We start from the raw sequence: 13,969 nt of genomic DNA on the forward strand, positions 1-13,969 counted from the left end.
AGCAATGGATAAGCAGTTCCATTGTGACATTTTCCTGATGTAAATTCTATCTCCCAAAGTTGCTATTTCTCTTGTAGATCTAGCATCAGCTGGATTGTGGGGGAGGAGGTTTCATTCTGGAAATGGCACGGGGGTATGAAGTTGAATGCATCTTTTCTAAGCAATGATCAGGTTTGGACACCTACCCACCCACTCACCTGCTTTAAAGTAAAAACACAAATGCCGAGAGATCGTGCCACAGATCTCTTGTTCAGAGTGTAATTGGTCTTTCAGGTAAACCATTATCAGGCTCAGTCAATCTGTTCAAAATAAGGCTATAATACTATCTACTATCCTTATGGCTTGTTCTAAGGATTACTGAGATAATGCATGTGATAATGCAGACAGAACACTTAAAGAAAGCATTATATAAATGCCATGTATCATTATGTGGAGACACCTTGTCCATAGGAACTATAGAGAATGAATAGTTAAAACGGCACAACTGGTTCTCTCACTGAATAGTCAAGAACATTACACTGGATAATGGAACTAAACCTGGTCCTGAAAAAAATCAGTTTCCTTTTGTCTTTCTTTCATCTTAAACATGAATAGAATTGTCAGAGTAAAAACTGGAGAAACTCCTATGCTTTTAATAGTTATGTAGAAGAGGGAATTTCAACAGGTGCTGCTTGTTACTTGGGTACATGACAAGCAGTACTGGCTGAAATTTCATTTTCTACACAACCATTAAAGTAAAGGAGTTTCTCTAGTTTTCAGTCGGGCAATGCTATGAACACAGAAGCAAGCTCTGCCCTAGCTTTATCGCACATGAAATATGCTTTACAGCAAGAAGCATGAACATTTTGCTCCTTGAATTGGGTAGGCAATTAGCTTTTGACAGTTGTCTACCACACCTGGCAGTATGCTTGATCTTCTGCCACTACTGTATGGACAGCTGCAATCTGTTCAGTCTGAAGAAGTTTGCACTGGAAAAAGAAGGAGTCTAGATCGCTCAATAATGGTGTGTTTCTAGGTAATTATGCTATACCTCCCACCTCCATCACAGATTTGGCTGATTTTCTATATTATGTATGATTCTGTTTCACAGTTAATGCAGCCTTGTTCTTGCTACCTCTTTAACACTGATGAATGCATCCTTATCACTGCACTGAAATTAGTATTCAGGATGAAAACTAGTCTGTCCTACATTTTTTATTTGTTTTTCTTCTCTCATTTTTAATTACATGAGATATATGCATGAAGACAGCATCTGGGCCTTTTCTTCATTTCCACTGTATGTTTTAATTACAATAGGAGCTCTACAATTAAAAAAAAGTTATTGAATGGAAACAATGCAATTATCAAATACAACACTAGTTTAAAACATCTACATGTTGCCCCTTCCATCAATCCTCAGCAGAGAAGGAACATTAAAGTCCATGAAGAGAGATAAGTGAAAGTATTAAATAAAATAAAGGAGGAAACACAGAAGAAATGCCTCCCCAGTTAATCAGTTAACTAGGAGAGATGAGAAACTAAAGCTTGTCAAAATTCCACTTTTATAAAAACATTTTTAAAAGACTGATTTGGATGAGCTCTGCTGATTACATAAAATTTCTGTGCCTCACTGAGGTCTTAAAACCATATTTTTTTCCCAAAAAACAAACTTTGTATAACCTACTGGATATATCATCATGACTATGCATTTCAATGATATCCTTATAAACTCCTTGCAGAATTAATTGTAGGTATTCAGAGGTACAGCTTTATAGTTTGTATTCAGTTAGAAGGACTTCAGTTAGGGGTCCAAGTGCACTTAACTCCTTTTAAAAAGTAGCCTAACTGCTCCTCATGTCGTTCCATCACTGATATTCGGCAGTTTATGCCTGATCAGCACCTAGCTGGGAATTCATTTGCCCAGGATGTCTGATTATGCTGCACTGAACTCCCATGGGTGGAAGGCAGAGGAAAAATGTAATGAATAAAGAAGCAAATAAATATTTGTATTCTATGCCTGGACAGGAGACTACTGAGAGTGGCGGCCTTCTACCACTGACTCTGAACAATGCTTAACATATTATTGGGACTCAATAAATATTAACAAGTAAATAGCATAAATAAGGAAATATTCAAGGTGACCTAAAGCTCTCCTGCAATAACTAGGAAGCTGCTGAAATGAGATGAGATATCATATGATTTCAGGACAAAAGATGAGCCAGGTGACAAAGAGTCAACTAATGATTTGGCCCTGTGGCCTATTTGTCACCTTACATTTTGAACTTCCAGAAGAACAGAAAAATACCCAGCGTTTAATATTTGCCTTTGCAGAAATAGAGGTAAAGTACTGAGATCTTACTGTGGGATTGTGTAGTGTAAATCCTCATATGTAGGAAATGCCTTGGTTGTGCTATCTGGCATCTATGTGTCATAGCAAAGTTGCTCAACCTGAATGTGCAACTGCATGTACAAAAATTAAAATCACATGTGCATGCAGTTGCTTATGCATTAATGTGTACATCACATTGCAACTGATTGTGCATACATTACATGTACATGCTCATCATATTGCACAATAGTACTATGTGTGCAACTTTACCTGGACTGAATCCAGAAATTCCACATCCGAAAAAAAAGTCCAACTTGGATAAATACCCAAAGGATTCTGGACTTATGCTGTGTTGGAAAGCGCATGTAACGATTTGGTAGAAAGAGCTAGGTATACCACCTTTTTCCAATCTCCTTTCCCATAATCTGATCTCATAATTGGACAGTGCCACCTCTAAGGCTTTGGAAGGCCTTTGGGCAGTATCTTCAAAATGAATCTCTCTCCCTTAGCGAATCTAACTTTTGACCAGCTGCTGTTGGTGTGCTTTATCCATATCGGCTGCCAGGTAGAAAGTCAATTATCAAACTGACAGTGACACCTACTGCTTCTTCCTTCACCCAACCACCCTTTTCTGGACCAGAACAAGGAACATTTGAACAGAGGTACTGGAAAGAGGACAATGAGGATCCAGAGGCTCACCTTAGTGAAACCTCTTCTGGCAGAACTATGCCAGCCATTGGTGTCGATACCAAACAGATTTGGGGATTGAAGTCAGTGTCTGAAATGGTAAAGGCATTCTTCCTCTTGAGCAACAGCTGTCAGCATTAGAGATGCCTATCTTGTTTTCATCCCGGCGGTGGCGTGAAGTTTTAATATTTGTGTTCCAAAGCCAGTAAAACCGGCAGTTTTACATTTAAGCAAATAAACCTTATACGAATAAGCTAAGACCAACATTTTCCCTTCTTGTGGGATGTGTCACTTCTGGCTATTACTTATTGTATTATTTTAAAGTGTTTCTATTGTACCTTTCCTCATACAGTGCAAAAACAATTAAGTACAATCTGAAAACAAAGAATAAAGAGCAATAGAAATGAACAGGAACTCTGTTTAAAAGAAAATGCAATAAGAAGCATAAACAAACATCATAAAAACCCAAAGCAAAATAAGAATTTAGAAAATTCCCAAAGGGTTGAGTATAATTACAATAGTCAGGGAGAAAAAACTCAAGACGATTTTAATGCTGCAGTGGACAAGGAAGTGAAATGAGAAAATTATCACTGAGGCATCAAGAGAAAACTCCAAAATCTGTGTGAGACAACACAGGACTGCTGCTATTAAGAACAAATACACACCCCTCTACAGGATACACATAAAATGCAATGGTCAGTGTGCCCTTAGTATTCTCTTTGTGCAATGCTTTCCAGAGGATTATAGGCCTTGTGTTGGTAACAAGGTGGCTGAAAGTCTCCTATTTGAATTTAATAAAAAAGATGGTTGGCTAACACACGATTGAGGCCAATGTTGTGATGGCCAACCATCTTTTTAAGAGGTCAGTGTGTATTCTTTCACTTGCTTCAAATTTTGATAAACAAGAAGCTGCTGCTTTGGCTGAATGGAGTTGCACTTTTACTCAAATTCTTCTGTGACAACATCACTGACCATCTCTGAAGTTTTATAAATCTTGACAATGGTAACAGTTAAAGTTCCACAAGGATGTAAACATTTAGAATAAAGTCTCAAAGTCCTGTTTGCTTGTACACAATATTATCTAGTGGGAATAAAATGAGAGATCTTTGCATGTGAAACCTTCCCACTCAAAATAAGTTTACGTTTTTAAACTTAAACAGAAGAGGAAAGCATAACCACTCTGAACCATGTTTGTTCTTGGCTTCGTGGACTTCTCTGAAACAGCTGCTATAAACATCTGTATCCATGTCATGAATTTGTTAGCTGATTATGTCACAAGAGACACAAATTGTTCTGACTAGACTGGGGGCAGCAAATCCCATTACGACGTTAACTATCTTTGGGATGTGGGGGTTGCAATCTGTGTTTCCACGATTATAGGACACAGGGGAACTTTTGCTGTTCACCAGGATGCCAAATGTGGTGTTCATAGTGCCGTTGTGTTTATAGTGATGCCACTTTGTTAACTCGTAAGCTTTTTATTTGTTTGGAATGTTGCTACAGTGTTGGCAGAAAGCTTGGAAGCAAATCCAACGAAAGTTGATACACTTTATTGAGTCAGCATACGTGAGTGAGACTGCGTGCAAACTTTTGAAAATGCCTCTCCTTTGGCAGCTTGCATCCTCTTATGCCAAGAGCTATTGTCTAAGAATATATCAGCTTACTGATAAAAAAAATTGACAAATATGTAAAAACAATGACAACACAGGAGAGTTGTTTATAGCAGGTTATACAGACATAAGGCCATATGGGGACATACATGAACTACCAGAACAGTTCAGTCTGTTATTTTAGAACCTAAAGCAGAGCTTTCCAAACATTTCATGTTGACCACACACTTTTTTTTGGACATGCATCGTTTTGTGACACCGTAATTTAGTTTTACTAGCAAACTGGAGATTAAACCAACCCCTTGTAAGAAATACAGACACATACATAAATTGTAATAACGAAATGTATGGGGATATATCATATCTTATGGAAACCTTTCATTTATATTTTTAAATATATATAATTTGTAAGACAATAACAGGTATTATCAAGATTTTTGTCATTTCTCACTATGGTCATGGCACACACCTACACATTGCAGCAGTTCATGCAACACACCTACTTACTAATGTGTTTGGAAAGTTCTGGCCCAAAGTCTCTGGTGATAAACAAATACATAAGCTGCAGTTGAAGCTATTTATATTATTAGGGAATTGGGAACTGGGTTGAATAATCTCTTGGATCCCTTCAAACTTTGTGGTTTTTGATTCCAAGATGGGAAATCTGCCAGGCCGGCTTGAACCTAGAGGTATAATCTGGGTGATAAATTGTCCAACACACTTCTGTTGTTAACATGATTTAGGAAAGACTGATAAAACCAGTCGGGACTCCTTTCAGAAAGTGACATGTCTTTCTTCCTGTCCAGTTTTATCCATTTGTCACTTGGTGCAGTGGTTTCCAAACTGGGCTTCCAAACGGTATTGAGCAACTCCCAGAAGTGTCAGCTAGCATGGCTAATGGGCAGAAATTCTGGGAGATGAAGTCCAACATGTGAGGACCCAAGGTGGAAACCCACTGCACAATTGGACAGGTCAATGTATCAGTGAGTTAAATGAACTTCTTCAGTGTGTGCATGTATTGAGAAAGAAAAGATGGGAGAAAGAGTGGGAAAACATTTGAAAACAATGGAAAAGATGCAAAATTCTATGTTCATAGTAGAGCAATATGGACAATAAAATCTTGTCCAGACAAATCCTATGTAAAGGCAACCAGTGTGTAATTTGAGAGAGACACAGGTTGTAGATCATAAGTTTGTAACTTGGAGCTGTGGAAGATTTGGGATTTGCAATTTCAAGCTATGAACTTCCACTTATGCTGAACATGTAGTTCTGTATGTTAAAAATATTATAACAACATGCCAGTGATCTTCAATTTATCTCACCCATAAACTAACCAAACAGTGAAACTCAGAAACTTCCAGACTTCTAGGGGGTATACCAATATAATGTGCATATTTATTATGTATTTGCTTTATTTATACTCCACCTCTCTCCTTGTGGGAACTCAAGGCATATTTCAATTCAACTAGCTGGCTACTGGTGCCAGTAGCCTGCTAGTTGTGGCAGATGGTGATCCCAGTCCACATAACCAGTCCAGATCTCTCCAGGTGTCCCCTTCAATGAGCTTGACAAATGGTGACCTCCATAAATACTACCTATCCATAGGAGTAAGTTGTGGCCAAAAGTGCCAATCATCATTACACAAAGCCTCTTTTGAAGGCATGTCTATATGAGTTTACTAGGCTTGAGCGATCCATGAAAAAATTGATTCTAAACTCGTTTCAAAAGCAGGGGGCGCCAGCGTTTCGTTTCTGATGTCATTTCCAAATTTTGCCCCCCGAAAAAATTCGAAATTAACGAAAATTCGTTATTTTCTAAATTAATTCGTTAATGGCGGATGCGCATGCGCAATTCCCAAAAACAGCACAGAGGGAGAGGACTTTACAGGACTCTCCCACCCTCATTTTTGAGTGATCTTCTTCAAACTTGGTACAGTGGTAGAACACATTTAACACTGATAGCTCACCAAAATTTGGAACGTTTCCCTTATCCTCTGATTTTTGGCGAATTTTCATAGCTTTTATAATAAACCATTTTTTAATAATTGCAGAAATCTGTTCCTGGTTTGAAAGTCTTATTTCCTGTTAAATTGGGTTGTCTTTACTGTGAAAGTCATTGTTCTACTTCAGAAACTTTGTTTTTGTGGCTGAAACTTTGTTAAATTGGTGTGTGTGTGATATATACTGTGTATATATATATAGTCCCTGCATGTGTGTGTGTGTGTGTGTGTGTGTATAGGTAAAGGTAAAGGTATCCCTTGACGTTAAGTTCAGTCATGTCTGACTCTGGGGGTTGGTGCTCATCTCCATTTCTAAGCCCAAGAGCCAGTGTTGTCCATAGACACCTCCAAGGTCATGTGGCCGGCATGACTACATGGAGTGCCATTACCTTCCTGCCAGAGCGGTACCTATTGATCTACTCACATTGGCATGTTTTCAAGCTGCTAGGTTGGCAGAAGCTGGAGCTAACAGCGGGCACTCACTCTGCTCCCGGGATTTGAACCTGGGACCTTTCGGTCTGCAAGTTCAGCAGCTCAGTGCTTTAACACACTTCGCCATCGGGGCTCATGTATATATAATATACATACACATACACACAATGTGGAGAATATGTGGAAAGGTAGATAGATAAGTTGGGAGCCACAGCGAAGGCACCTTCCTGGGAGCAAGGTCTAATAATAATAATAATAATAATAATAATAATAATAATAATAATAATAATAATAATAAATCCCTTACAATATCGAAGATGGCTCACTGCTACAGAATCTTGGGAGGTTTAGTTTGATATGGTACCATTATTGGCAGAGAAAGCTAAGCTGTAGGAGTTGAAATCCAATCATTTATCCTCCCTATAGAATCAATTTTATATGCATTTTTAGCTACAGAAAAGCTAAAATCAGGACAGTAAAAGAACAACACCCAGAAAATGGGAATTCCAGACAGGAAACAATCAGGGCCAGCTAATACCTCCCAACAAAGGATTCCCCCAGGTAGGAAGCAGCCAGGCTTTGAAGCTGCAAGGCTATTCAATGCTAATCAAGGTGACCAACTGCAACATTCACACTTGCCTCCCACAGACAAGAGTTCTTTCTCCCACCCTGGACCTTCCACAGATATATAAACACCACTTGCCTAGCTTCGCACAGACGTCAAAACCTCTGAGTATCAGGCCTGAGCTGAGGCGAGGCGGCGGCGGCCATTTCCCCCCTCCGTCTTCCTCCTCCTCCTCGGCCTCCTTCCCCCTCGCCCCCTCCCATTGGCTGAGCCCGTGACGCCCCTTTTGCTGAGGGGCAAAAGGAAAGGGCCTGAATGGTGGGAGTTTGGGTGATTTGCAAAAGCTTTTTTTTCCTAACGAAAAAAACGACGACATAACGAAAAACAGCCTCTCGCGATTCGAAACCGCGATATCCAGACGTGTGGACAATCAAGGTCGTATATTGCTTCAAAACAAACGAAAGTAACGAATTAATAACGGGTAACGGGGAAATCGAATTATTTGAGCAAGCCTAGAGTTTACATATAGGTGGGGTAAAGAGGGGAAACACTCTGTACATGATCAAATGCACTTCCTGTTTTACATCCTACAGTGCTGACCCTTGTTTTGAAACTATTTTACTAAGAATGTTATCTTCACATTTTTAATTTCTGCAATATTTTTGTTTCCCTCCTCATCATTTTTGTGAAAGTATAGATCTTTCTGCTCATGGAGATGTGTGTGAACAGATATATGTGGCTTTTTAGCTTCTGAGGAGACAATAGTGATACTCAAGCCTTTCACATTTTCTGATATTTTACCATTAGATATTAGGAAATATTGTGGTATTGTTTCCCATTAACTAAATTAATCTTGTTAGTCAACTTTCTAATATGTGGAACCTTGAAAACAGAAACATAAACCTTTCCAGGATGAACAAACCTCTTCAGGTAAATATAGGTTGGGTAACTCTGCAACTGATGCAAGTCCTAGTGTGAATGGGCAAAGAAAAAGCACAGAAACACAATGTTGAAGTGAAAAATGTCCACAATGCTAATCACTCACTCCTATAGAATCTTTGCATTATACTGGGCAATAGATTCAGACCTCGGGTGATGCAGGACACCAAGGAATAGAAGTGTGTGGGCAAAAGGCAGTAGCGCTGCTGCCATAGTGAGAATGGGTATCTAGATCTACACTTATCTAACAAGAAAAACCTCCACCATAGATGGGAGTCTGACAGCATATATCATCTCAGACCTCCACCATCTGGAGCCTTTCTGCATTCTCTCAGTGGGACAAGGAAGAGCTTTCATTTTCTCTTTTCTCTCCCCTGCCTGGTATAGTCTATATATTAATCTTTCCAAGATGTCTCCTCTACCCCAGTGTTTCCCTCAAACCTTATTTGTCTCTGCCTGTCTTCTTCATGATGAATTACCTCTCATATATTTTGGGACGTTTCTATATGAAGGATGTGCTGTAATGCAGCACTGCAGGTTGTTGTAGTGCTATACAATTCCTACTGCAAGCTTTCTCAGATGATATTAAGCATTACCATTTATGACACTGCAGATTTCGTTCTGTCACATTAGAATGATCTACCTCAGTGTATTTCACTGGCTACCATGTGTGCTTATTACAAGGGTATCTTCTACTCGCTGAAACCCAATAAGGTTTTGGAAAAAATGTCTTTAAGCTTCATTTTGTCAAATATTTTAATTGCAATGATAGTAGCACAGTTTAATTTGTGGCTACTCGCTAGCTAACCATATATATTTCTTGGAAAAAGCACTTTCTCAGGAATAAGTCTGAAGCATGGCTTGTTCCTGTTTTCTTCTCTTAAATTCATAGTTTGAGCAGGTCTCCTCTATTTTTATTATGAGCCATTAGTTGTAAATACTTAGTTATTTGTAATTAATCACTTTGAATAAATCATAGCTACATTATATTAAGACTGCAGTGTAAGGAGTGATAACTTCACTATCATTTTCTGATGTAACTGTGCCTGTTTTTTTAAAACAACCTAAATTAATTATTTTAATTTGTTGTGTTGCCATCAGTCATTTATGATTTATGGTGACACTATGGCAAACCTGTCACAGGAGTTCCTTGGCAGAATTTGTTCAGAAGGGGTTTGCTCCTGCTTTCCTCTGAGGGTAGAGAATGTGACTTGCCAAAGCTCACTCGGTAGGCTTCCGGAGCCAAACAGGAATCCGAACTCCCATCTCTCAGTCTCCTAGTCCAACATTCAAACAACTACACAACACTGACTCTTCTGTTTTAATAGGATGGGAGAACAGAGAAAATAACTAGCTCTTTTGTAAAATCCATAATGTCGGTAGTAACTATCTAGATTTGGAGACCTTGTGACTTTAAAAAGTAACTTTTTAAGCTCAGCTATTGAAAGAAACTGCAGAGGTATATAGAGGGTGAACAGACGTAAACAGGATTCCTGTAGCATTTCTTAGAACAGTGAACTGGGATTTGGGCAACTAACTTTACTGAGCTGCCTCTTAAACAATATTTTAGAATACCAAAAGTGATTGTTGAGATGGTATGTATGATAGGTAATCAATACTGATATTTAGAGAAAGGGGACTTTAGTCAGTTTGCGAAAAATATATACGTAGCTATATACTAATGTATAAGTCTAGATATTTTGATATAAAACTCAATCCCAAAATCCTGAGTCCATTTAACCATTTGTCAATGTAAGAACTGTACCTTAATTGTTATCAAAAAGGAACCATTCCCTTCTTTAAGTACAATGGCAAAAGGGAAGAGTTTGGTTCATTCCAAGAGAACCCAAAAGAAGCTCCAACCCCTATGCTCTCTTCACTGAGACCCAACTATTAGCCTTTTTGAATGCTTGAACTCAGTCTACTCTCTGCGAGGTGCTGCTTCTAACTTTTTTAAAATTCTAGGGTGGAGAAATGGTGGTGGCCAGAGTCCTGAGGTGGCATTGGTACCTTTGTCTCTCTATGGAATGACCCTCTACTTATCCATAGGTTGTATCCAAATCTAGAATTTTGGCCCCAAATGTGCCCTTGATATATGCATGAGATCAACTTATACATGAGTATAAAAAGTAATTATTTTTTTGTTTTTATATGAAGCAAAATATTAAATAGCTAAATCTCTGCTAAAATGTTCTCCCACCTGTTTAGGAAATAATAATTATGAATTACATGACGATCTTGACTTTATAAACCAGGCAGTGAAACAATAAACACACACAATAATAAGAATGAACACAGTAAAGAGCCATGTAGGTTTGACTTGTTGGAAGAATAAGGAAAGATTTTGCAGCTTAAATTCAATTTGAGATGGGTCCAGCCCATGTCACAAGACCTGCATTGCAGCCAGGACACAAGAATCACCTGTGTACAAAAGAGTATTGACATTGACTGTGCATAAGCAGAAATCTAGCAAACAATAGGTCTTGGTAATGAATAAATAACTCATTATACAACTTTATAAAAAGACATGATATTTATATGGCAGCCAGAACCAGCTTCAATCATGTGCATAATCAATTTATTTGCAAACATGCTAATTATGTGTTTACCTGATAGCAGGCGCCTCTAGAGTCACCTTGGCATGCAAAAGTGTTTTGCAAATTTGCCTGCTCTTGTGTTTACCCAAGGGACTAGAACCAGCAGCAAATTGCATAACCATTTAAAAAATAATCCATAAAAGATGCAAAAGAATCACAAATAGAAAGGATGTTATCTAGGGATTTCAAGTAATTCTGAAGCTAGATTCATATCCCACAGCTCTCTGCTCTGCAGTATAGCTAGTATTTAATATAAAGCATCATTGGTTACCTGCATGATTTAATTGGATATATGTGAACTGTTCTACTGGATTACTTATCATATCCCCCAAACTGGTGAATGTATACCAGAATATGTTCACACTTTGCTTAGGTAGGTGGCTCCATAAGCAGAAAATCTTGAATTTATTTAAATTAAAGAATAATTGAGTTGGAAGGGGTCACATGGGCCATCATGTCCAATCCCCTGCTCAATGCAGGATCGTAATTTGATAGTGTAAGTTTGACATTAAATTCTTGACATATTGTAATGGACAGTGTTGTTTTATATTCATGTAACTACTGAACATTTAAATTTTGTTTTCTTGCCTGGCTGTTAAAAGTGTGGTGGAAGCTGTGACATCTGGGTGGGTGACCACAATCCTACTTCTCTCTTGACACTTAGGACTTTACCGTATGAAGTTGCTATCCTGTGTCATACTTGCAACCTGGGATAGTGGCAATGTATCAGTATTGCCACCCTTTAAGTTGCCGCCATCCTGAATTACGGGAATGCAGTCAGTTCAAAACATTTTGCTACTAGAGGTAAAAGACAAGATCCTCTTTCCATCCATGTACAGAATCCAGGTAGGTAAGTGATGAAACAGACAAATTGCAGGGTAGGTCACAGGATATTCACAGCTCTGTCCTTGCTGCTTCTTCATATTTCCTTCATCTGCTGCTTAGCGCAGCCCCCTTACCCAACCTAATGCTGTGTAAGGAGCATCAAGGGTGTTGTGATTTTTACATATGGCAGAAAGATTTTAAAGTTTTTCAGTACTTTAGAGCCAGGTTTGATATGAAAGCTGTTTCAGAAAGCAAATACGTTTTCGCCAGCAAGTGAGTATAAACTCTGGCTTATTTTTGCAGTTCCTCAGATGGTAGCTCCATGGGAATTTTTGCATGCAGTAACGTCTGGGTTTTTTGGGTTTTCTTTTTATAATTTATAATATGGATCTTTTCTTCCAGCAGCATCTATGCCATAGTGGAGAACCCTTTCTAGCCCACCTTCCAATTTGGCAAAGTGCTCAAAAGCTGAATTCTAGTAGTGGGTGGGATATAAAATGCTGGGACTATATCTAAATCTTACCAGTGCCCCAATACAAAAGTTTGTCGGCATATAAAGCCTTGCCTGTCTTTAGGACCTCCTATGGTATGTAAAACTTTGCTATTCCCAAAAAGAAAATCCTATGACATGCAAATCTCTCTCAGATGTAAAATAGCTCATTCTCTGATTTCTCATTATGAATAGGAGAGAAAGGCAGAAGACATTTGAATGAGGATTCTCAGCAGACTGAATTCAGCCCAGAGGGCGGATGTTCCTCTCTCATCTTGTACATTTATATGTGATATCAGATCAAGTGTAATACATGTAGTGTGAGATCAAGTGTAATTAGTAGTGGGTATGATTTGAACTGGCAAGATCCAAGTTTAAAATTCTCACATCATACTCATTGGCTGATCCTGCTTCGGTCACTTTTTCATTGCCTAAACTGCTTGCTGTGAGTTTGGGATTGGAAGACACCTTGGAGGAAAGGTTGTATAAAAATGTCTTAAATAAAATGTCCCATGTTGGGAGCTGTTTGTATGATGAGAGCTAGGTTTTTGGGTTCATTATTTAGGTAAGACACTGACTGCCAAATGGTGCATGATAGTTTGAAGAACACCAAGGTTTAGATATACAGACTTGGCTGGTTGCTGGAGGACTGCTTGGAATCTGCTGATGCTGCAGACACCAACATCTCTGTAGTTGATCTGATGAGGGAAGAAGCCCAGAACAAAACAATGAGATGTATAGCAAGAAAGCATATACAGTACTGATGGAAGTATAGGGAAATTGAACTTACTCCAACGTTGTCTACCCACAGAGTTCCATGCGCTCAACTTCCAAGGTTTACTCATGTGATTGTTTGTTTACCCTATTGCAGAATATATAAGAGATAAGCCATCTCTTTTTTGGTGTTGTTAATGGGAGTGGTAGTTTTAAAAATTTGAAAACTAGACAACAGGAATATTCATCAGTTCTGCTTCAGTTAAAGGCATATTACCCTGGGCAGAGTAAAAGTAGCCTGCCTGAAGTAAATGCCAATTTCCTTTGTTTTTAAAGGGGATGCTCTTACATTTGACATTTAAAATGATGGTTTTGTTTCCTTATCTGGACTTTGCCATTAATAACTATAACAGAAGATGCCCATTAAGTCGGGTCTCCCTTGTTAAACAGTGATTGGTAGGCTTGTGGACATGAAGTCCTCTTTCCTCAGTGTGATTTTCCATTCTGGCCATCCCATTTATCACTCCTTAGCAGAATCTGCAAGTTCAGGTGCACACCTTAAGGGAACCCGCTTACACAGTGGGATGAGTACTAATTGCAGCATCTTGAGAAGCATGAATGTCAAGACATTATTTAGTACATCAGTTCTATGCCAAAAGCTACAATTACAGCAACCATAAAGCTACTGGTCTGAGTGCTATGGAAGCAATGTTTTAAACATATACACTTAAAATATATTGCACTTCTGTGCAGGGGAGAAAGGCTCTGCTATAGATTCCAATAGTTGTAAGGAAAAGAAATAA

General features: G+C 38.6%; 1 long non-coding RNA gene across 1 annotated transcript; it reads left to right on the plus strand.

Annotated features, from left to right (window-relative positions):
- The first annotated feature begins 729 nt into the window (after window positions 1-729).
- Window positions 730-13,695, plus strand: LOC103278683 (uncharacterized). The gene is made up of 3 exons (XR_506255.3): window positions 730-1,015; window positions 11,802-11,987; window positions 12,648-13,695. It is a non-coding gene; the product is annotated as an uncharacterized LOC103278683 (long non-coding RNA).
- Window positions 13,696-13,969: the final 274 nt, after the last annotated feature.

This window comes from Anolis carolinensis, chromosome 4 (assembly GCF_035594765.1).
Source record: "Anolis carolinensis isolate JA03-04 chromosome 4, rAnoCar3.1.pri, whole genome shotgun sequence".
NCBI classification, from domain to species: domain Eukaryota; kingdom Metazoa; phylum Chordata; class Lepidosauria; order Squamata; family Dactyloidae; genus Anolis; species Anolis carolinensis.